This window comes from Mustela nivalis (assembly GCF_964662115.1).
Source record: "Mustela nivalis genome assembly, chromosome: 6".
NCBI classification, from domain to species: domain Eukaryota; kingdom Metazoa; phylum Chordata; class Mammalia; order Carnivora; family Mustelidae; genus Mustela; species Mustela nivalis.
The window spans coordinates 33,962,153-33,984,190 of record NC_139025.1 but is presented as its reverse complement, the minus strand read 5'-3'; the positions used below and the strand labels follow the sequence as shown (position 1 = coordinate 33,984,190).

Genomic DNA, 22,038 nt, shown 5'->3' with positions numbered 1-22,038 from the left:
GCTGCGCCAGCGTCCCGGGGGCGCGTGCGCGGTCTCGCGGCGGCCGCGGGGGCCGGTCTCGCGCGGTCTCGAGGTGGAGTGAGTCGCTGGCGGCGGCGACGGCGGCGACTGGCGGTGGGGCGGAGGCGGGGTCTAAGGCTTGTGAGGTGGGGAATCGGGAGTTTCTGGATTCTTTATCCGGTATTTTAAGTGCCGCAGGGGAGCTGTCGTTTGTTCAGTGTGTGGGAGCGGCCGGGGCGGGAGGATCGGCGGCCCGCGGTGGCGCAGAGGTAAGAGGCAGACCAGCGTCGTCTGTGTGGAGATCTTAATCAACAGGTCCCGGGGAGCGCGTGGGGGGGAGGGGCGGCGGGGCTCGTCCCCTCCCCCACACGCCGCTCTCTCGGCCCGAGCGGGACCGGGGGCTGCCCCGCTGGCTGCCCCGGACGGCGGGAGCCGCGGCTGGTCGCAGAGGGCGTGAGCCCAACCTTTGTCCCTCGGCGGGGGACGCTGCCCGGCCCCGCCCGCTCCCTCTGCATTGGCGTTGGGACCACCTTAGCGGGGGCTGCAGCCAGCCGGGCCCGAGTTACGGGGGACGAGCCAGGGAATTCCTTGCCCTCTGCTTCCCCCGCACCCGGGTTCACAACTCCCGGGACTCCCTCTAAGGCCCGGCGGGGGAAATCGGTGGGACGAACACTTTCCTTTGGGAGACGGAATGTAGTCAGCGTTCCTCTGCCTGACTCAGCTCCTGGTATTCGGTGCTTATTGCGTCCTTTAAACGAATAAACAGTTCCTACTTCCTTGTGTCCACTTTTAAAGAAAAACCTAACCTTAATGGTTTCTGATAATTTACTTGAAGTTTGCAAGGTGAACTGTAAATTATTGTAATCCTCATTTAAGGGAAGACGCTTTAAAAACAATGTTTGGCGCAAATTATGTAACTTCCTAATAATAATAACTCACCTTCTGTTTAGTTGATTGGCTTACAGTAATGTGTGCCGAATTTAGGTTTCGGTAGGAAGGTTTTTCTTGGCAGTTGGCGCTAAAATTAAAATCTGATAGCTGAGAGGTTTTAAGAAGTAGCATACAGTGTGTGTTTTGTCCCGTACTCCTTTAGAATTGTGAGAATTTAGATTTGGAAATCCTGTGAAACGGGTCTTTGGAAATTTTTATTTTCCTGGCAAGGTAAAAGGTGTTAATGTTTCTGATTTTTTAAAAAGTGATTTCATGCTTTAATGGTGGTATCCTAATTATGCCTTTGGATTATACCAGAAGTTAATAACCTATTAAATTCTGCAATAGGAACAAATGACATGTGGTTATTGGTGCCTTTGAAGTTTAAGTATTGGTGGTAATGAAATTGTTAAGTAAGCTTTTTTGGATTATGAACTACTGGTTTTTTACTAGTTCCCTGTGGACATGGCATGTGAAGTCTTAAAAGGCTCTTTAAATTGTAGTAGGCTGAAGTTATTAAATTATAATGTAAGATCTTTATAGATGAAACAGGCAAAAATATGAAAAGCAGTTCATTGTTATCTTTGCTAAGAAGGACCAGGTAGATTTTACCATGTATTTAAATGACTTGACAAGACACACCTGAACTTGACAAGTAAAGATGGACTCATTATAATATTAACTTGCTTTAGAATATTGAAATGGGGGACGCCTGGGTGGCTCAGTTGGTTGAGTGGCTGCCTTTGGCTCAGGTCATGGTCCCGGCGTACTGGGATCGAGTCCCCCGGCGGGCTCCTTGCTCAGCGGGAAGCCTGCTCTTCTCCCTCTGCCTCTGCCTGTGTTCTCTCTCTCTGACCAAAAAAAAAAAAAAAGAATATTGAAATGGAAGAGTTTTACTTGAAGGTGACCTGAGTTGGTATGCTGGGTTTAGGTGTTTTTATGCTCTTTCTGACTTATGATATTGATTAAAAAGTTCAACACAAACATAAGAAATTTGATCCATTTTATGTATCAGTATACTAAGATGCTCTATTTCTCTGATAGTTTCTGATTGCAGGGTGTCTGGGAGAAATAATTTCTCAACATAGGTTCTTTACATATAATATTTGACTATATATTTATTGAATCATGGGATTCCTGAGTTAGGAAGTAATCGTAGTGTTGTATAGCTTAACCTCTTCATTTTCCAGGAAAAGGAAGTGAGGTCTGTAGAGTTAAGTAGCCCATAGTTTGACTTTAGTGGCAGAGTGGGAACTAAATGCTAAAATACGTGTCTCCAGATTCCAAGTACGGTGCTCTTTTCACTGTATACTGTTATTAGATAAACCAATAAATTATTCTTCTCAAAATCCTGTATTTATCTAGCAGGATTGATTCTTTTCATTTTCTTTCTTTTCGTTTCTCTCTTATTTTAATAACCACTGACAACCATTAGTTCATTCCCCTATGAAAGGGCTGTTTTCAGGTTTTTAGTATTTTAGGCAATGTTTAGTGAATATCTTTGTGCATGTCTCCTCTGGCACATGTGTGAGGGTTACCTATCCTAATTGGAATTGCTGGGTCATAGGTTGTGCATTTTCAGCTTTACTAGCTGCAGACAAATTATCCTCTAAAGTTTAACAAGTTACGTTCTTGCTGACAGTATGTACATCATCTTTGCCCACACTTACAGTTGTCAGATTGGTATGGTCAGATTTTCAAATTTCTGCCAATCTGATAAAAGTTTCATTTTCCTTGTTTTAAAAAGATTTTAACTTTATTTTTAAGTTACATGAAATGAAATTTTGTTTTGTTTCTGTACAGTTTTTGTTGTACAATTGTTTTGACAAATGCAGAGCTGTATAACTACCAAAATCAAGTATAGGTTCAGCACCTATAAAATTCCCTTAAGCAGCTGCTCTTTGTTCTGTATTCAACCCTTCCCTCCATCACCTGTAATCCTTGGCAATTAGTGATCTACTGTCTTTCCCTGTAGTCTCTCTTTTCTAGACTATCTTATAAATGGAATCATTCAGTATTTAGCCTTTTGAGTCTGGTTTCTTTCATTTAGCATAATACAGTTGAGTATTCATGTTGTGAGCATATCAGCAGTTCCTTCTGTTTTACTGCTGAATGTAGTATTCCATTGTAGGGATGTACCACAGTTTGTTCACCAGTTGAAGGAAAGCTGAGTTAGTTTTTAAATTAAAAAAAAAATTAACTCTGAAAAAGTTGCTGTTGCTATAAATCTCTGGGAACAGGTTTTTGTGTGAACATAAGTCCTCCTTTCTGGGTTATATGGTAAGTGTAGGTTTACTTAAAAAATGGTATGTGGTAGGCAGTATAAGGGCCCATAAAAATATCCTAATCCCTTGGACCTACGAATAAACTAGGTTATAGCAAAGACAAATTAAAGTGGCAGTTAATCAGTTGACTTTAAAATAGGGAGAGTATGCTGGTTTACCCACAGTAGTAATCCAATGTCCTTAAAAGAGAAAGAGAGAAGAAGTAGTAGAGTAGGGAAAAAAGATCTAACAACAGAAGCCACTCCAGAGAGATGAAGAGTTCCTGGTTTTGAGGATGGGGAGAAGAGCTGTAAGCTAAGGCATGTGGTGGTCTCTAGAAGCTGGAAAAGGCTAGGAAGTGGATTAACATTTGGAGCCTCCAAAAGAGAACGCAGCTCTGCTAACATCATGATTTTAGCCCAGAGAGACGTAGGTCAGATTTTTAATGTACAAAGAGTAAAATAATAAATTTGTGTTGTTTTTAAATAGCTAAGTTTGTGGTAATTTGTTAAAACAGCAAACTGTTTTCCAAAGAGGCTGAACTGTTTTGTATTCCTACCAGCAGTGTATGAAGAATGTTGCAGTTACTTTACATCCTCATCACTTTGTGTGGTCATTTTTTTGGTTTTACATTTTGATAGGTTTGTAGCAGTTTCTCACTATGGTTTTTATTTACATTTTCTCATTACTAATGGTGTTGAGTATCTTTTCATATGCTTATCTGCCATCTGTGTATCTTCTTTGGTGAAGCGAAATCTTTTGTCCATTTTAAAACTGAATTTTCTAAATGTCTAGTTTTGAGAGTTTTTCCTAGTCCTTTGTCCACCAGGTGATTTACAAAGATTTTCTCCAGTCTGTTGCTTGCCTTTTTACATCCTCCTAACAGTGGTTTTTGAAGTACAGAGGTTTTAGATTTTGATGAAATCCAAAGTATCTGTATTTTTTTTATGGATCTTTTGACATTGTATATAAGCAGTTTTTGTCTAATCCAAGTTACAGAGGTTTCTCCTATGTTTTCTTTTACACGTATTATAGTTTTATATTTTACATTTAGATCTGTGTTTCATTTTAAGTTAATTTTTATATAAAGAGAATTTTGGGTCGAGTTTCATTTATTTGTCCAGTTGTTCCATGACCATTTGTTGAAAAGACTCTCCTTTCTCCATGGCATTGCCTTTGTGTCCCCATCAAACACCATTTTGCTACATTTTTCTGGGTCTGTTTCTAGACTCTTGTGTTTAGTTGAAATCCTTCTCTTTTGCCATTATCAGTGTCTTGACTGCTGTAGTTTTAGAGTCTGGAAATCAGGTAATGTGAGTTCTCCAACTTTATTCTTTTCAAAAAATTACTGTAGCTATTTTAGTTCTTTTGCCTTTCCATATAAATGTTAGGATTAGCTCGATATCCACAAAAAAATCTGCTAGGGTTTTGATTAGGATTGAGTTTAATCATTAGGTCAATTTGAGGGTAATTGACATTTTAACAAAGTTGAGTTTTCCAGTCTATGAAATAGTATTTTTCCTCCACTTATTTAGGTCTTTGCTTCCTTTCATGAGTGTTTCATAGTTATCAGCATATAGATCCTGCAACTATTTTATTGAATCTATACCTAAGTAATTCAGTTTTTTGGTCCTATTATAAGCAGTCTTAAAAAAAAAAAAGTGGGTTTTGGGGCACCTGGGTGTCTTAGTCGGTTAAGCATCTTCCTTTGGCTCAGGTCATGATCCCCCAAGTCCTGGGATGGAGCCCTGTATCCCCACAGAGCAGGGAGCCTGCTTCTCCCTTTCCGTCTGCCTGCTGCTCCTCCTGCTTGTGCACACGCACTCTGTCAAATAAATAAAATCTTTTTAAAAAAGTGAGTTTATAATTGATCACTGCTAGTTTATGGAATTATAGTTGATTTCTTTTGTAGTGACTTTGTATCCTCGGTTTTTACCAAACTTATTTATTAGTTCTAGGGAGTTTTGGGGGGGTAGATTTCTTAGGATTTTCTAAGTAGACCTCTCTGTGAATAAAGAATTGTTTCTTTCTAATGTATATGCTTTTTTCTTTTCTTGATTTATTACACTTACTGCACATCTCACATTCTGGTGAAATGTTTGAATAGTGTAATGAAATGATACATCTTTGCCTTGTTTGCAGTCTTAAAGGGAAAACATTTAGTCTCTCACCTTTAAATATGTTAGCTGGGGCACCTGGGTGGCTCAGTCCTTTAAGCGTCGAACTCTTGATTTCAGCTTGGGTCATGATCTCAGTGTCCTGAGATTGAGACCTGCCCTGGGGGTCCCTGCTGTGTGGGTAATCTACTTGAGATTCTCTCTTTCTCCTCCACTGCCCCCACACTCATTTGCTCGCTTTCTCTAAAACAAACATATATTTTAAAAAAATTATAAATGTGATCTTAGCTGTAGGTAATTTCATAGATTCTCTAAATCAAGTTAAGGAAGTTTCCTCCAAGGTATTGCCTAGGATATTTATCATGAGTAGATGTTGAATTTTGTCAAATGCATTTTCTACATGTATTGAGATAATCATGTGGAATTCTTATGTTAATATGGAGACTTACACTGATTAATTTTCAAAATTTGAACTAAGATTACATGTGATTCATCTAAGGATTATACAAGTTACCTGCAGATGTTTTTCAAAATGATTCACTTTAAAAGTAATCAATATATGAATTTATGAAAGGAAATTTTGATAATTCTTTGTAGGCATCTTGAAGGGGCAGTGTGCTGTATATATCTTAGCCATTTACATATTTATAGCTTCTCCTTTTACACTTAAACTTTATGGTAAGAGAAGTAAGTGATTTGACTAAATCACAGTATTTTCTGCTTTCCCCTAACTGTTACTATAACAGTATTCCTTGCTCTGTCTCTTAATGTGTTATATAGTATATGTCCTTTGTATATATTTTAAATATTAACTGCAGCACTGTAAGGTTTTTATCCATATTCTCCCTTTTACAAGTGAGGAAACAGGCTCAGAGAGATTAACTGTTTTATCCAGAGTCTTATTGCAAGTGATAGCAAGGATTTGAATTCAGTTTATATGACTCCAGCGCCCTTGGATTTTTCTACTTTGCCTATATTTTAGCCTATCATAAGGCTTGTTTTAACAGTGTCTTTTTGGTAAAATGAAAACTTTTGGAGGAAAGCTGTTTCTGATTTAGTGTTTAAGACATACTTGAATTAAAGTGAAGAATCTTGAATCTGTAAATTGCAAGCTCCTTAAGGATAGGAGGTGTTGTCTTTATCTTAGTATCTCACTGCTTAAAATGACCCAGAGTAGATGCTTGTCCCAATTTGGACTTTTATCATTTACTTGTTTAAACTTTAGCTTTGTTTGTGAGCTTAATACTAGAGACTGCTCTAAACTAGTCACCCCCTATAATGTGATAGAATTTGAGATTCAAAACACAATTCCTTTTATCCTATGTCAGCCATAAATGTGTTTAATTGAGTGGGTCTAACTTTCACGGGTTCTTGATTGACTTCTCTATAAAGGTATAGATGCTAATGGATAAATTTGCTAATGGCTTTTTTTTTTTTTTTTGCTTTTCCTGGGGTCTTTACTGACAGGCATTACAGTGCAATTATAGTCCTTGTGTGGATTAAGTACTCAGTCTGTAGAGTCAGATTTATGAGGCAATCCCTTCTTGTCTTGAGTGTGACTCTGGGCACCTTAACTTATCAAAGTCTGACTCTGTATTTGCTGAATGGGGATTGTATTAGTGCCTGATTCAGAAAGATATAGAGGTGGAAAAAAATTTTTTCTATCCTCCTAGGTTCACTGAGACAAAGACAGATTAGCAAGAAAAATGACCTATTACTAACTGTGCATTTGGAGACCTTCATAGAAAAGAATTGACCCAAAGAAGCAGTGAGACTGAGCAATAAATTGTGGAGAGGTGACAAGGCAGAGGAAAAGACATTTAGACCTTTAGGGGATGTAAATTGTGGGAAGGTAAGTATGTGGGGAAACTAATGGAAGATAAAATTTATTTTTATAAGATTTGTTGTACAGATTTAAGTTGGTGCCTTCTCCATTGATGAGAGTAACCTCCCAGGATTAAGTGTCCTCTTCCTGGTACCTTTGCAAAAGAAAACTTATTCCCTGCAAAATTTTTAGCTGGATAAGGGGAGAGGCCAGAGTTCCTGCCCCCCGCCCCCGCCCCGTCCCTCTGTCTGCTGTTTCTTAATTGCCTTTAGCTCAAGAAAATCTTTATGTCAAAGTGTCACATTTTGGAGTGGCATATTGTGATCCCCTTCAGAGCCTTATTTTGAGGATTAACTGAGATGCCATATCAAGAATGGTTAGCACAGGTGACTTAGATAAGCATCTGACTCTTGATCTCAGGGTCTTGAGTTCAAGCCCCTAGTTGGGCTCCATGCTGGGTGTGGAGCCTACTTAAAAAAAAAAAAAAAAAGGAGGGGAGGTTAGCATAGTGCCTTGGTGTGTATTAAGCACTCCATAAATGTTAGATAAGAGGTAGGTGGAATATAAGCCTAGTTCATGACATTCACATAGAATAGCAGTGAACTGCATTTTAGTAAGTTATATTTTAATATATTTTGGGTAAATTGTGTGATTATCAATAATCTGATTAAGCAATTTTATAGGAATTGTGTCAGTCAGGTGTTATAGACTGAGTCAGTAATGAAGAATTTTACTGTGTGTTGAAATAAAGTTCTTTTCATCTCTGAAATAACAGTGAAAGTCAGTGGGGGAAATAATGTTGCCTTAAGCAGCTTACATATGTAGTGAGGTTAGGTTTCACTTTTTTTTTTTTTTTTTTTATGATTTTATTTATTTGTCAGAGAGAGCACGAGCAGGGGGAGCGGCAGGCAGGGGTAGCTGCAGGCGGAGGGAGAAGCAGGCTCCCTGCTGAGTTAGGAGCCTGATGCTGGACTCTGGGATCCTGGACTCAGGGATCGTCATCTGAGCTGAAGATGGGTGCTTAACTGACTGAACCACCTAAGTGTCCCAAGTTTTACTTGGTTTTATCAGTTTCTCTTACTGACTCAGTCATTCTGAAGTGTTTTTCACTAGGTCATTTTTGCTACACATTTTTAAATAGGCATTGATAGAATTGAGTTTCATTACCATAATTTAAAGTCTTATATTTAAATAAAGCATTTGTCTAATTTTGCAAATATTGATGTGCTTGTCTTAATATTTTGCTTACATTTTTTCCTGTTGTGTGATGGATGCCTTTCATATCTGTCTCTTATATTTTTTCCCATTTATACAGGTTTTCTTAGGATGCACTTACTTTGCAGGTAGTTCTTGTAGCATTTTCTGCAGTTGGAGTACAGCACTTATCAAATAGCATTGCAGTATATAGGGGTCTTGTTTATTTGCTTATCTGATTTCCGTTCTAGATTTTTAAGTTCTTAAGGATAAAAACTCTGCCTTAGCAGTCTTTTTATTATCAGTGACTATCCAAGATTTTTTACCAAGTGGGTACTCATATTATTGAATGAAAGTGTACATTAGTAACCCTTTTTAGCTCCAGGATTTGCAGTACAGTAATCTTTAAAATTGACCTTTTGTTCTTGTTTCTCTTGTTGTGTAACATTCCCTTTATGTTTTCTTGCCTTCTAATACTATCTGGTCAAAGTCAGAACATTATTCATGCCCTCCATAGCAAAGCACATTATTGAAAGTTCAGTGGATTCTAAACTTGGTGACGTTTGTATCATAAGTCTTCTTTTTTAGATTCTTCTTTCCTGTTGTGATGATAAAACCCTACTCCTGGTCCTGAAAATACTCTCCATTGTTCTTTCTTTAGTCTAATTTGTAGATAGCAGTAGATACAAATATTTATTATCAAATTTGCTTAATATTCTTGTTCAGATAACTCAGAAATGATTATTAGGCAGTTTTTTAAGGACAAGGCAAACTGTTCTCTCATTTTTTTTTTTTTTTATGGCCAGTTGAATTGCATACCAATAAGCCATCTAGGTAGAGGTAATCATCTACTAATTTGCTGACCTTTAGAGCATATTTTTTTTTCTAGTAAGCTGTAAATCACTTGAGGTCAAAAGTTGGAATCTCTTACAGTGTTTTTACAGACCTAAAAGTCATGGTATATGTTTCAGGGAAAGTAATTGACTAAGGATTGACACCCAGGATTAGAAGGGATGGAGAAACTATATGGAAGAGGCATAGAAATAGGTATCAAGAAACCAAAGTAACAGTCATGTGAGTCTAGTTAATTGGGATTTTTTGAGAGTTTGTCATTGTGCGTTATTAACATGATGAAAGAATCAATGCTATCAAAATTATGAACCTGACTTTTAAATTTTAAAGTATCGGTAGTCCCTTTTGAAATTTTTCGTATAATTATTGTTCTTATTCTTATGGTAAACTGGTTTCCTCTCATTTTTAAATTAAAGATGTAATATATTCGTTGTGTGGTAGAGGAAGTTTCGAGTATGAAAGAGTCATGCTCCTAATGATTCCTAAAGTGCTTTAAGAATTTTTTTTATGGAATTCTTTATTGTTGTATTATTTGTGAACTTGTTTAGAACTGTGGGGATAATATTTTGGTTACTTCTTTTTGTGAAAAGATTCTAGAACTCTTGAAAGCCCTTTGTTGCTGTTGCTAATTTTTATAGAAGGTAGCTATAATTTAAAGTTTCTGTGGTCTTTTTTTCCTTTCAAAGAGGTAATATCTTTGTGTTTTTCCTCCAGATTTTAAAAGTAACACATTTATTTCGGTCAACATTTTGTAAGATACTCTCAGATAGTACATAAGTGCAAAACCTGAGAGTTCTGTTATCTTTGCTTTTTCAGAGATATTAAGTGAAGACAGTATTGTGCATATTCTTTTAGATTTTTTGCTAATAACTTTGTAAATACCCTTTATGTGCATTTGTAAAAGTGATATGATATATAAACACCATTCTGAAGCTATCTTTATTCACTTGCTTTTGTTCCATGTCAGCTCATACAGAGCTTCAACTCTAGCAGCTACATTAAAAATTTTAAAAGAAATAGTTGATATTTATTTAATGGTATATTTTATTTAACATAATGTATAAAATATTACCATTTCCACATACATTAAAAATAATGAGTGGTGTTACATTCTTTTTTTTCTGTATAATCTAGAGTGTATTTTACACTGACGCACATCTCAATTAGAGTGATAAATTTGCATGGAAATACTTGATATACTTTTAGATTTTGTTAAATTTGCAGGTGAAAACATAGATTACCATGCGTTGTTCCAAAGATACTTTGTAGGATAAATTTCTAGAAAAAAAACTGATAGATCAAATGTTTATTTTAAATTTTTGGTAGACTTTGCAGAATTGTTCTTCATATTGTTGTACTGGTTTATAGAGGCAGCAGTACATAATGCCTGTTTTCCTTTGTTGTCTCCAGCATGGGACATGATTGGTCACTCACACAGACACACAGAAACCTTAAACCAAGATAAATATTTTTACATGTTTATGCTACTTTTATTTACTATAAATATTTTCTTGGGGAGAACAACAGAAAGCCAGACCCAGAAGTCCTGAGAAGCTGTGAGGAATTAAGGTTGAGGGTGAGGATGCAAAAGAAGAACTCAAAGATGTAATAATCTGCTCTGGTACCAAGTAAATCAAGGTCTTAAAAAATTTACCCCCATGTACACTTTCTTAGGACATTTGGAGGTCTCTCAAGGAGAAGGGAATAGATGAAGGGGAAAGAGGTGAGGAGAATTTCTTAGGGTAAAGATGAGTGAATGAAGATGATTTAGAGAATCAATTCAGATTGGAGCATGTTTTTGACCGATCCCATGCAGAAAACAGATGGTAAAATCAACCTGAGCAATAGGAGAGAGTTTAATGAAGGGACTGTTTGCAAAAATGTGAGTGAGTTGAGATAAGGGAACTGAGAAACATCTCTGGGTTAGCAACAGCCGGATACCCGCTAAGCCTAGGCCTGAATGGGATAGGAAGGGGATAGTTACTGGAATTTATCAGTTACTACCTTAGGAGGGGAGCCACCTAGTGGAAACTGTGGCCTTAGAGGAACCTAACCTCTACCAAATCACAGGAAGAAGCTTGGGGGGATGAAGAACCCAGTCCTCTCACTGCCTTCCCAATAGTCACTTCTCCCTAGCCAAGCCCACTGGAAGTAAGAAGATAAGAAAACAGGAATAATGCAGTCTGTGGAGGTCAACATTCTTAGGCCTGGAGCAAATGGAAAAAAGACGAGTGAATCTGGGCACAAAGAAAATATCCAGCTTAGAGCTAGAGAATGGAGGACTCCAGAAGGATGGAACTTTAAAAAAAAAAAAAAAAAGAAAGAAAGGAAGAAACTGATACGTTACCTGATTTATTTGAATATGTATAGTAAAGAGTATGTTGATTTTTCTACCAGAATGTATGGGGATATATTAGTGATTTAACTAAAAAGGGAAATATAACTTATGGGGAGAAGGAAATGTATAAATAAATGCTACAGCAGGGACATAGATTAAGTACCCTAGAAGTGTAGGTTGTGGATGGAGTCGGCAGGAGTAAGGAAGATTTTGTAAGACTCTTAATGGTAGAGAGAAATTTTAATAGATAAAGAATTGAACAGGAAGGATTTTTTTTTCTGGGTATAAGAAAACAAGTATGTCAAAGCTGTGGACTTGGGAAAGTGCAGGGCTTGTATTAGAAATAGCTAGAAGTTTGATTCGGAAGATAAGGGAGGGAGAAACAAGGGAAAAGTATTCTAGTACTAATTCAGGGGTAGCCATTTGAATGACAGGCTATGGAACTTGAAATGGGTTTTCCAGAAGTTGTTAAAGGACCCTGCAGTCAATCAGAACTCAGTTTGAGGCCCAGCTGTACCATTTAGCTTTTGACATTGGGCAAGTTAGTGTCTTTTACTAAGGTAATTAGAAAATTCATCAAGGAGATGGTTGTGAGGGTTAAATGAGATAATGCACACTAGGTGCTTAGCACAGTGGATGAATGGTAAATAGTAAATCCATGGTAAACAGTAGCTTAAGGAAAGGGAAAGGCAACAAAAACTTTTGAAAAGAGATGTTCGTGTTAATAGGTGTGCTTCAGGAAAATTTATTCAGCAGTACAGTTGACCCTTGGACAACACAGGTAGAACTGCCTGGGTCCACTCATATGTGAGATTTTTTCCCCCCAGTAAATACAGTACAGTCCTATAAATGTATTTTCTTCTCTTTATGATTTTCTTAGTAACATTTTCTTTTCTCTGGCTTACTTTATTGTAAGGTCAGAGTATATGATACATGTATCATACAAAATGTGTGTTTATCAACTGTTTATATTATCAGTAAGGCTTCCTGTCAACAGTAGGCTGTTAGTAGTAACTCTTTACCCCCATGTTATTTCAAGGGTCATCTGTGTAAAGTGAGTGGCAACTAGATCTAGACCAAGATTGAGGTGACTTGAAGTTCATAGAAAAACCCATGAGAGAGATAATATGATGTTAAGATAGTGGTATGAGAAGCTAGGGGTATATGTAAGATATAATGGAGGGATAATTGATGCGGGTTGGTGTAATTAATTATTAACATATTTAGGGGTATTACAGTTATGATTTGCAGTACTTATATTTGACCCTGAGGGATAGCTAATTTATCTGACAAGATTAGTCTGTCTCGTCTGTTTTATTTTTATGCTATTCATTTTTCAAGGTATAAATAAATATTATTAAAAACAGTTTGTCAAGGTAGGACATGTGGCTCGGTTTGGCAGCACATACTGAAATTGGAACAATAGAGTAGAGAATAACATTTTTTAAATGTCACTAGGAAACTAAAATGTAGCTTAGTGTCAGTTTTCAAATTAGAATTTCCATGCATTTCTACCATTTCTAGAAATGGTTGACTGCCTCTCCTCTGCTGAGTATTTAGAAACTTTGAGCAATAGATGGTATGCTAGCAGTCTGATGTTAGAGTAAACTTGTAGTCTGTTAATATCTAAGTGAAATTAATTAATTACTGTCTCATTTTATGGAGCAGTTGAAGAAAAAAGTGGGATTCTAATCATTTTAAAAGTAAAAGAATGATGTAATTATGTGATTTTTTTGAAAGAAGTGTGTAGTCAGGGTGGTTTCAGCTTACAGGAATGTAGCTGACATTGTATTGTGGATCCACATAGGGGTTCACTGATCTGGATTTTAGTTTCTGTTCTATTGTAGCTCTGTGACTTATCCTGCAATGTCTGTGTATTTTCTGGAAAATGGAGATTTCCAACCTACTTATCTTTCAGGGAATCTGGAGAGAGATCAAATGAGATAATGTGCTTGAATTTATTATGGAAACTAAAGCTTTACAAATGTAAGCCATGAATGTGTAAATTACTTATTAATTTTTATTTCTAGCCTATTTTCTTTGGTTTCCCTGTCTCGCAGTAACAGCCTGCTAAAAATTACCCTTTAAAATGGATTTTATCATCTTTCCACTTCTCCCCATCCGCCTCTTCTCCCTCCCAAAGAGAAAAACCTTATTCTCTGAATTCTTCTATTTTAAGGGCCCATAATTTCTCTCAGTTTCAGTTGTCATGCTCAATATTTTAGAATTCTCTTTGGCTACTGGTCAAAAGTCCTGTCAAGTCATCCTTTGTAATAACCATTATTTGAAGTTATCCCTTTTTCGTTCCTTCTGCTACTTCCTTTATCCTCCCAATGCATAAAGTATTAAAACATTATCTCTATTGGCTGGCTGCTCTACTCACTTTTCCCCTGGTCAACTCTGGTTACAGTGTAGATACAACTTTCTAAAAAGCCAATTTTTGGTTCTTTTTTTTAAACCCAGAAACCCATAGTTTCCCATTGCCTACAGGAGAAAATTCAAACAGTTTAGCTTAGCATTCAGAGTCAACTCTCACTTTATCGTCTATCTCTTACACTGGCTCTGTTCATTATCAAGACTGTTCTTATTCTCTAACTAGGCCATATATATTCCTGATTGGTAGCAATGTACTGGAAAGCCATATTACAAGTAACTTTATACCACATATTTAAATATCCTTTTCTGGTCAGTTTGAAAATGTTATAAATTACCTTTTGTCCTGGTACCTTTACGAAAACTTGACTAACCTTTTGGACATACTTAATCTTTTATTACCAAGTTGTTGAGATGATAAAGGGGAGTTCAAGTAACCAACCACTTGATATCTTTGATACTACTGTTTGGCTTTTAACCAATTCCTGCTGTGAATTTGTGGTCTTGAATATCTGCAAAGACCTTCAACTTTGTGTTTAATATAAGCAAATGGGACATTTTTCTCACTGAATTTACAAATAAAAAGTCAGCAATAACTTTTGAGCTAAATACTTTACATGAGTAGCCCAAATGTATTTGAGTTGTAATTCATACTTACTTAGTTTTAGATATAGCTAAAGTTTCTTCTTTAAGAAGATGGTATATGGGCCATTCTTTCATTTTGTAGAGTTTTTTTATATGGTGTGAATACATGATTTGTTTTAAATACACAATGTATGTGAATATACATTAGTCTTTTAAAAAATAATTTTTTTGAGGGATGCCTTGGTGTGGCTCGTTGATTAAGCATCTGCCTTTGGCTCAGGTCATGGTCCCACGGTCCTGGGATGGAGCCCTACATCAGGCTCCCTGCTCAGTTGGGAATCTGCTTCTCCCTCTCCTTCTGCCCATTCTCCCCGCTCTTGCACTCTCATTCTCTCTTTCAAATAAATAAAACCTTTTAAAAAAAATAATTAATTTGAGTATCTTTCCAAGTGTTCATTTCTGTCACTTGTATATCTTCTTTCATAAATTGGTCAAAGCTCTTGCCCTGTTGTAAAAAATTAGATTTTTTGATTTAATGAATTGTAAGAGTCTTTATAGTGGTCATAAATATTTTGCAAATATTTCTCCCTTTTTTTAGCATGCGTTTTCATTTTCTGAACGTGATCTTCTAGTGGGATATTTTGGGGTGGCATATTTTGCCACCCTTCAGTAGATTCTAAAAACTTTGTACAGTCCACAGATCTTAACAACGTACTAGATAATATGGCTTAAAAAAGATCAAGATCTTGAAGATAGTGGTATAATTAACAACAATAGGAAAGTTGAGGTCAGTTTGGGATATATTGAAATTGAGATTCCTGGTGGTATCTGTATAGAAATGTACTTTCTGTCCCATCAACCTTTATTTCTGGATCTTCCCACAGCTGACTCTTTTTTTTTTTTTTTTTTTTTTTGTCATTTAGGTCTCAATGCAAATATCACCTCCTAAAATAGGCCTTCCTGGCCTTCTTATCTAATGCTGCCCCTTCCAAACATCACTGTTTATCATAGTTTCCCTTTCTCTCTAGCTCTTTATCTGAAGTCATCATGTTTGTTCTTTACTATGTTACTCTGACGGAATGTAAGCTCTGTTAGGACAGCAGGATCCTCTCCTTAGTCCAGTGTAGCATCACAATTTCCCCCTCTGAATTAACTGTGGTTCCTGTCAAATTCTTTTGTATCTTTTTGGATCCTTCTCATTTTCTCAGCATCGTAAGCTATTCATAATATTTAAAATTGGTCCAGAGGTTGTAGTTAAAACTAAGAAAATACATAAACTGCATTTTTGTTTGACCCTTAACCTAGAGTTCAAAGGTATCATTAAAAATAATCTGCAGGGGCACCTGGGTGGCTCAGTTGGTTAAGCTGCTGCCTTCCGCTTGGGTCATGATCCCAGGGTCCTGGGATTGAGCCCCTTGTCAGGGTCCCTGCTCAATGGACAGCCTGCTTCAACCTCTGCCTCTGCCTGCAGCTCTCCCTACTTGTGTTCTCTCTTCATCTCTCTCTCAAATAAATAAATAAAATCTTTAAAAAAAAAAAAAAAAGCCTGCAATGGTTCTTACCAGTTATGCTTGCTTCTTTTTCCTCACTGATTTCAGGTAACTTACACTGAATTTAATTGAAGCCCATTAAATACTGGAGGAGATTGGGGTGCCTAGGTGGCTCAGTGGGTTAAAGCCTTTGCCTCCGGCTCAGGTCATGATCTCAGGGTGCTGGGATTGAGCCTCGCATCAGGCTCTCTGCTCAGCAAGGAATCTGTTTCCTCCTCTCTCTCTGCCTGCCTCTCTGCCTACTTGTGGTCTCTTTCTCTGTCAAATAAATAAATAAAATATTTTTAATAAATAATAAATATCGGAGGAGATTAACATTTTTATTACTTCATACCAAGAAATCCTAGCCATTTGCAAACAGTTAGGTATCATACTGAATTACCCATTTTCTCTCACTCTTTCCCTCTAAAAAATACGGCAGACCTTTATACTTGTCTCTCCTCTGTTTTACAGAGTAAGAAAGTTAGCCTGAGTTCCGTGAAAAACCAGAGAAGAAAAACTAAGAGGATAGTAGACCAGTTCTTTCCAATTTGCATAACGTAAGTTCTTTTCACTATTCTTGGCCTGAATCTTCTGTTAGCTGACAAAGCTGTTTCTATGGAAACAAATAGTCCAACTTCTTAGAATGTCAGAGGAATGCTGATCACTTAAAATGAGACTTCCCAGCTGCTAGTCAAAAGGCACTGCTTGTGGGAGAAGGGGAGGAAAGATGAATTGTAAAAAAAACAAAACAAAATAAAAACAAACTTGAGTTCTGGACACTAGTGTAGACTACCATCTTCATGTTTCCCAGCTGTCACACAATGGTTCTATTTCGTCATGTGGCATTTTCAGTGGGCCTGTATCCTTCAGGCTATTTCCGGTCACCCAGTCTCAATCTTTTTTAATTATTTGAAGCTTATTTAGCTTCCTTTTACCCCCTTCTCCTATAGCCAACTCACATAACCAAGGCTCTCTCTTCCCAATTGGTTTGAAGTTAGCATTGAAACAGCTTTGGCCTGCCAACCTAAAAATTTGTTTTCTTCTTTTTTCGACTTTGTAAAGAGTTTTGACTTCTTTTTTATTTTTATTTTTTTCTTGGTTCGGGGTATGAGATGGAACTCTGATGAAGATGTGAAATGTGGGCTTTTGAGGCATTTTAAAAACAATTTATAATTAGAAGGTTGAGAAGAGAGGAATAGAGTACTCTTAGGGCCAGGAACCTGTTAACTCTATTATCTGCATAAGATGATCTTTTATTTACACTTAAGGAGGTAATTCTCTAGATTTCCCAGCTTCTGAATTGTCAAACAAGACTTTTTTTTCTTTCTCTTTTTCTCTTTTTCTTTTGCTTTTGCGTGTGTGTGTGTGTGTGTGTGTGTGTGTTTTGGAGAGGAAGAATATAATTCCTTTGGACTGCCACATTTTATTGATATGTATTGACTACATATATGATGTAGAATATTCATGGTTTGCCTGTTTAGGAATTATAATGAGCTGGATGCTGGAACTGTAGGACATAGCATAATATTTGATTCTGGAAAGACTTTTGAATCTTTGATGGCTTTCATGAATTAACTTGTGACCATTATAAAGTCTTTTGGAGTGTTCTTTTGTGAGGTCATTATTTAATCGAGGTGGTTTGGAAAGATTTCTTGAAGGAAATGGGAACTTGTGGTAGATCTTGAAGTCAGAAGATGAAAAGAGAAGCAGTTCATATTTCTTATTTCATAAGGCACTTGGGCAGGAAGAAGAAAGGTAATAGGCATAATTGAGGAAGCAAACTTTGAAAGTTTGTGTTGGAAAATAGTAAAAGAAAGTTTGGATTTACCTTGTGAGTCCCAACTCTGTTCTCTAGGCAATATGAAAGCCTTAGAGGTATTGAACATAGAAATGATTTACTCATATACTTAATCTATGCATTTGTCCTTTGCTAGATATCAGGACTCTAGAGATGAATAAGATAGATCCTTGCTTAATAGGTAGATCATTTATCCATGTGACCGGCAGTCACCTTCGGATTGTGTCCAAAACAAAACCTATATTACCCTTTAATTTCTGTCCTCTTCTATCTAATTCTTCTTCCCCTGTGTTTTCCATCTTTTAAGGATATTTGCCATCCATCTAGTAACCCAAAGATAGTGGTCCTGGAGTCACACTTCTTCTTATGAAGCCTCCCTGCTTGCTTGGTCCCTCTGCTGGACAGTATCATGGATCCAGAGATGAGTCAGTATGGTTCCTGACCTTTAAGGGCTTCTGGTCTGATGGCACAGACAGACAGAGATACAAATAGCTGTAGTCTAGTTTGATCAGAGATCTGACAGGGACTGTGGGATTTCAGAGCAGTCACATAACCAGTCTGGGGAGTCATGGAAATCTGGGGGAGGATGTATTTCAGCTGAGACTTTTAAAAGGAGTAGGCAAGGATTAGGTCCTAGGCATTCTGATTCTGGAGCCTGTTCTTTGAAACATTATGCTGTCTTGGGTAACAGGGAAGGTATAATGGCATTAATTAGAACTGAAAGTGGAGGAAGAGGATTAAGGAGAATATGAGGGGATTAAAGGGAAATAATAAGTTTAACTCTAGACATGTTAATTTCTAGATCCCTGTAGGACATTTTGGTTGATAGGCTAATGGGCAGGGATCCCATCTCTAAAACCTAGTACTTATCCAAGAGTAAATGCTCAGTTACATAAACATAGGAAGGATTTACTCATAGACTTAATCTATGCATTTGTCCCTTGCTAGATATCAGGGCTATAGAGATGAATAAGATCCTTGCTTAATAGGTAGATCATTTATCCATGTGACCGGCAGACACCTTCATTCTTCTTTCTTCTTCTTTTCTAAATCTTTGATGACTTAGTGTCTTGAGAATTAGGGACTTATTTTTAAGGCCTTTTTTTTTTTTAATTTTTTTATTTTTTATTGTTTAAGGCCTTTTATAAGTTGGACCCAGTCAGACTTTCTAGCTACTATTCTCTGGGACAAGCTGACTGCCTTAGTTCATCTACCCTCGTTTGTACATTTCCCATACCTTTTATCTTCTGCCTTTTGTTCATATGGTCTCTTATTTCTCTGTTCTGTCTTCAAGACCTACTTCAGCCCCCATTCCTCGTCTACAAAACAGGCATATTTGGAACTACTTTTAGAGTAATAATGGGATTAAATGCATGAATATTGTGTGAAGTGTTTGCAATATTCTCCAGCACGTAAGTGCTCAGTAAATGTTAAAGTTGTAAGTGCTGCTCCTTCTACTGCTACTACTACTTCCTTCTCTTATTCCTCTTTCTCAGCTCTCCTCTTTTTGGTGTATGAAAGGCAGACACCAAGTAATTCTGTAACCTATATGTTTTTCAACATGTAGTCTAAGTCCTTAGCTCTTCAACTCTGTCAGTCTGCCTCCCTGCTTGCCTTTCCAGTTTTTTCATTATTCATATATGGTATGTTCACATTGTCCCACTCAGCTTTATTGCATTCTATTCTGTTTCCTGAAAGTGCCATATTTTCATGCTCTTCATTCTTATTGGTCATATGATTCCCTCTGACTGGAACAGACTCTTCTATCTGGCTAATTTTTAGTTCTTTGAAATATTGTTCAAAGAAATGTATCCTTATGTTTTGAGTGTTTGCTCTGACTTCTTACCACATACTAAGTTTCAGAGTCTATATGGTCTGTGAATTTCTGACATTTTTAGTTCAACAGATATTCACTGGGCATTCTCTATATGATACGTATTGTGTTGAGCACTGGGAGGTATAAAAATAAGACTAGACTCTTATCTTTAATTAATTCAGAATCTAACGAGGAGAAACCAACTGGGGAAGAATAATCATTCATTTTCTTTGCTGTCTCTCCCAGTAGACTGTGAACACTTCAAGGGCAATGACCAAAATGGAATTTTAAGCAGTTTAATACCAGGTTACAGAAATTTTTCTGAGAGTGAAAGACTAGGTCCTGAAAGAGAAGCATGAAAACTCTGACCCAGATCACCAAGCCCAGCCTCTTTTGCATGAGCTGTAATTCCTCCCCTCCATGATCTATTATGGTGACTATGGACAAAGCCTTACAGTTTTGAAGCTGAGAGTTTTAATTTCAGATCATAATTTGTAGGCTAGCATATAAGGTAGGATGTGCATTAGCCATTATTAAATGATTTTTAAACCCCAGTAAATATTATAATTGGAAAAAGTTGAGAGCTATAATTTTCTGGAAATAATTTTTAAAATCAAAATTAAGTATAGGATTACAGTAACTCCCACATACATTTCTAGTTACTTATAATGAGAACATTAAATAAGCTGAATTTGCATAACATGTAATCAATATATAAAACTTAAGAACAGCCTAATTTAATTCTAATAGTTCTCATTTTACTGAAAAAGAAGGCAATCCAATTATAAATAAGTTATCTGTGTGTAGATCACATAGTTACGAATAGAGAGGTTAAAATTTGGATACAAGACAGAAAAGTCTACCAAAATTCTTGTGAGAATGTGGGACGCCTGGGTGGCTCAGTTGGTTAAGCAGCTGCCTTCGGCTCAGGTCATGATCCCAGCGTCCTGGGATGGAGTCCCACATCGGGCTCCTTGCTTGGCAGGGAGCCTGCTTCTCCCTCTGCCTCTGTCTGCCTGTGCTCACTCTCTCCCCCTTCTCTCTCTCTGATAAATAAATAAAATCTTAAAAAAAAAAAAAATTCTTGTGAGAATGTAATGCCTGGTGGCTTATGTAGCTTGTACCAGTTTTCTTGCCTGCTGGTCTAGTGGTTTTCCTCTCAGTCTAAGTGGGATTTCAGAAGTCTGAGACAAGATGTTGGAGAGAAGATTGGCTGGCATTTAGGAATATTGTCTGAAAACTCAGCTTTTGCTGAGTTGGCATATGCAAACAGCCAACCTGTTTACTGAAGTGATGCTAAACTCAAGGAGGTGTAGTAGGTTTATTATTGTAAATATTTTTAAAGTCTTGAACAGAGACGACTAATTGGATTTAATGTGTGGGTTTACACATATATAAACAATCTGCCTACTTATACCTAAGAAATGGCTTGATGAAAAGCTGGTGTCATCCAGTAAAATATTTTTCTTGTCTAAAATATGTTAAAGTGGGGAGCCTGGGTGGCTCAGTCTGTTGGGCATCCGACTCTTGATTTCTGCTTGGGTCGTGGTATGGGGTCGTGGGAATGGCCCTGAGTGGGGCTGTGCAGTCAGCATGGAGTCCGCTTTTCTCCCTTTCCCTCTGCACCTGCCCCTGCTTGTGCATGCTTTCTCTCTAAAATAAATAAATCTTTTAAGAAATAATGAAATATGTTGAAGGATTTTTAAAATAGGAGAATCAAGTTAATAATGGATTTTTAAAATAGAATCAAATTAATGCTAAGAATTAATATGCATGTGTGCATTTTTTAGTTTTAAAACTTGCATATGGTATATCTCACTTAAAACTCAGAAAAAGCCTATGAATAAGTTTTCCAAAGAAATCCGAGGTTCAGAGAGAGAAACTGACTAGGCTTAAACCATAAAACCAGAGCAAGTGGCAGCAGCAGAATTAAAATTCAGTTTCTGATCTTTAAATCTAATATATTCTTATTTGCTGTGACTTCAACATTTTTTGGGTGGTAATAGATACTACCATTTTCTTGAAATGAATCCTCGTAAAGAATTAATTCTTAATTCTTTTATTATTGGGACTGGTTATAAGGACTGAAAACCCACGTAGTCTTTTTCTCACTTAATGTGATTTTATCCTATGCCTTTGCTGCTTATTAAAGTTTCTTTTTCATTAGGTATCTCCTGCTTCTCATAAACTCCTAGAAGTGAATTGTCCCTGACAATGCTGCCTTAATCTCAAGTGAACCACCAGCACAGCTTGCTATATGCCCATTTCTTTAGCAGTTAACTAGGAAGCTATTTCATATCTCCTGTATTGAGTATAAAGTACTGTGTTGAGACAACTATATACATCTTTATACCTTAAGCAACCTATTCTCTACCAGACTAGTACCTAAAACTTTCTTACTTCCCACTTGGCTA

At 37.0% G+C, this 22,038-nt stretch overlaps 1 protein-coding gene across 6 annotated transcripts in view; it reads left to right on the top strand.

Moving 5' to 3' along the window:
* Positions 1-22,038, top strand: part of PALS1 (protein associated with LIN7 1, MAGUK p55 family member) — a 75,604-nt gene continuing 53,566 nt past the window's right edge. The window contains exons 1-2 of one of the 6 annotated variants that reach the window (XM_082734075.1): positions 1-269; positions 16,482-16,567. The gene's annotated coding sequence lies outside the window, so the exon portion shown is untranslated. The remainder of the gene's footprint in view (positions 270-16,481; positions 16,568-22,038) is intronic. The other 5 variants (XM_082734077.1, XM_082734080.1, XM_082734079.1 and 2 more) reach the window with 5 other exon arrangements.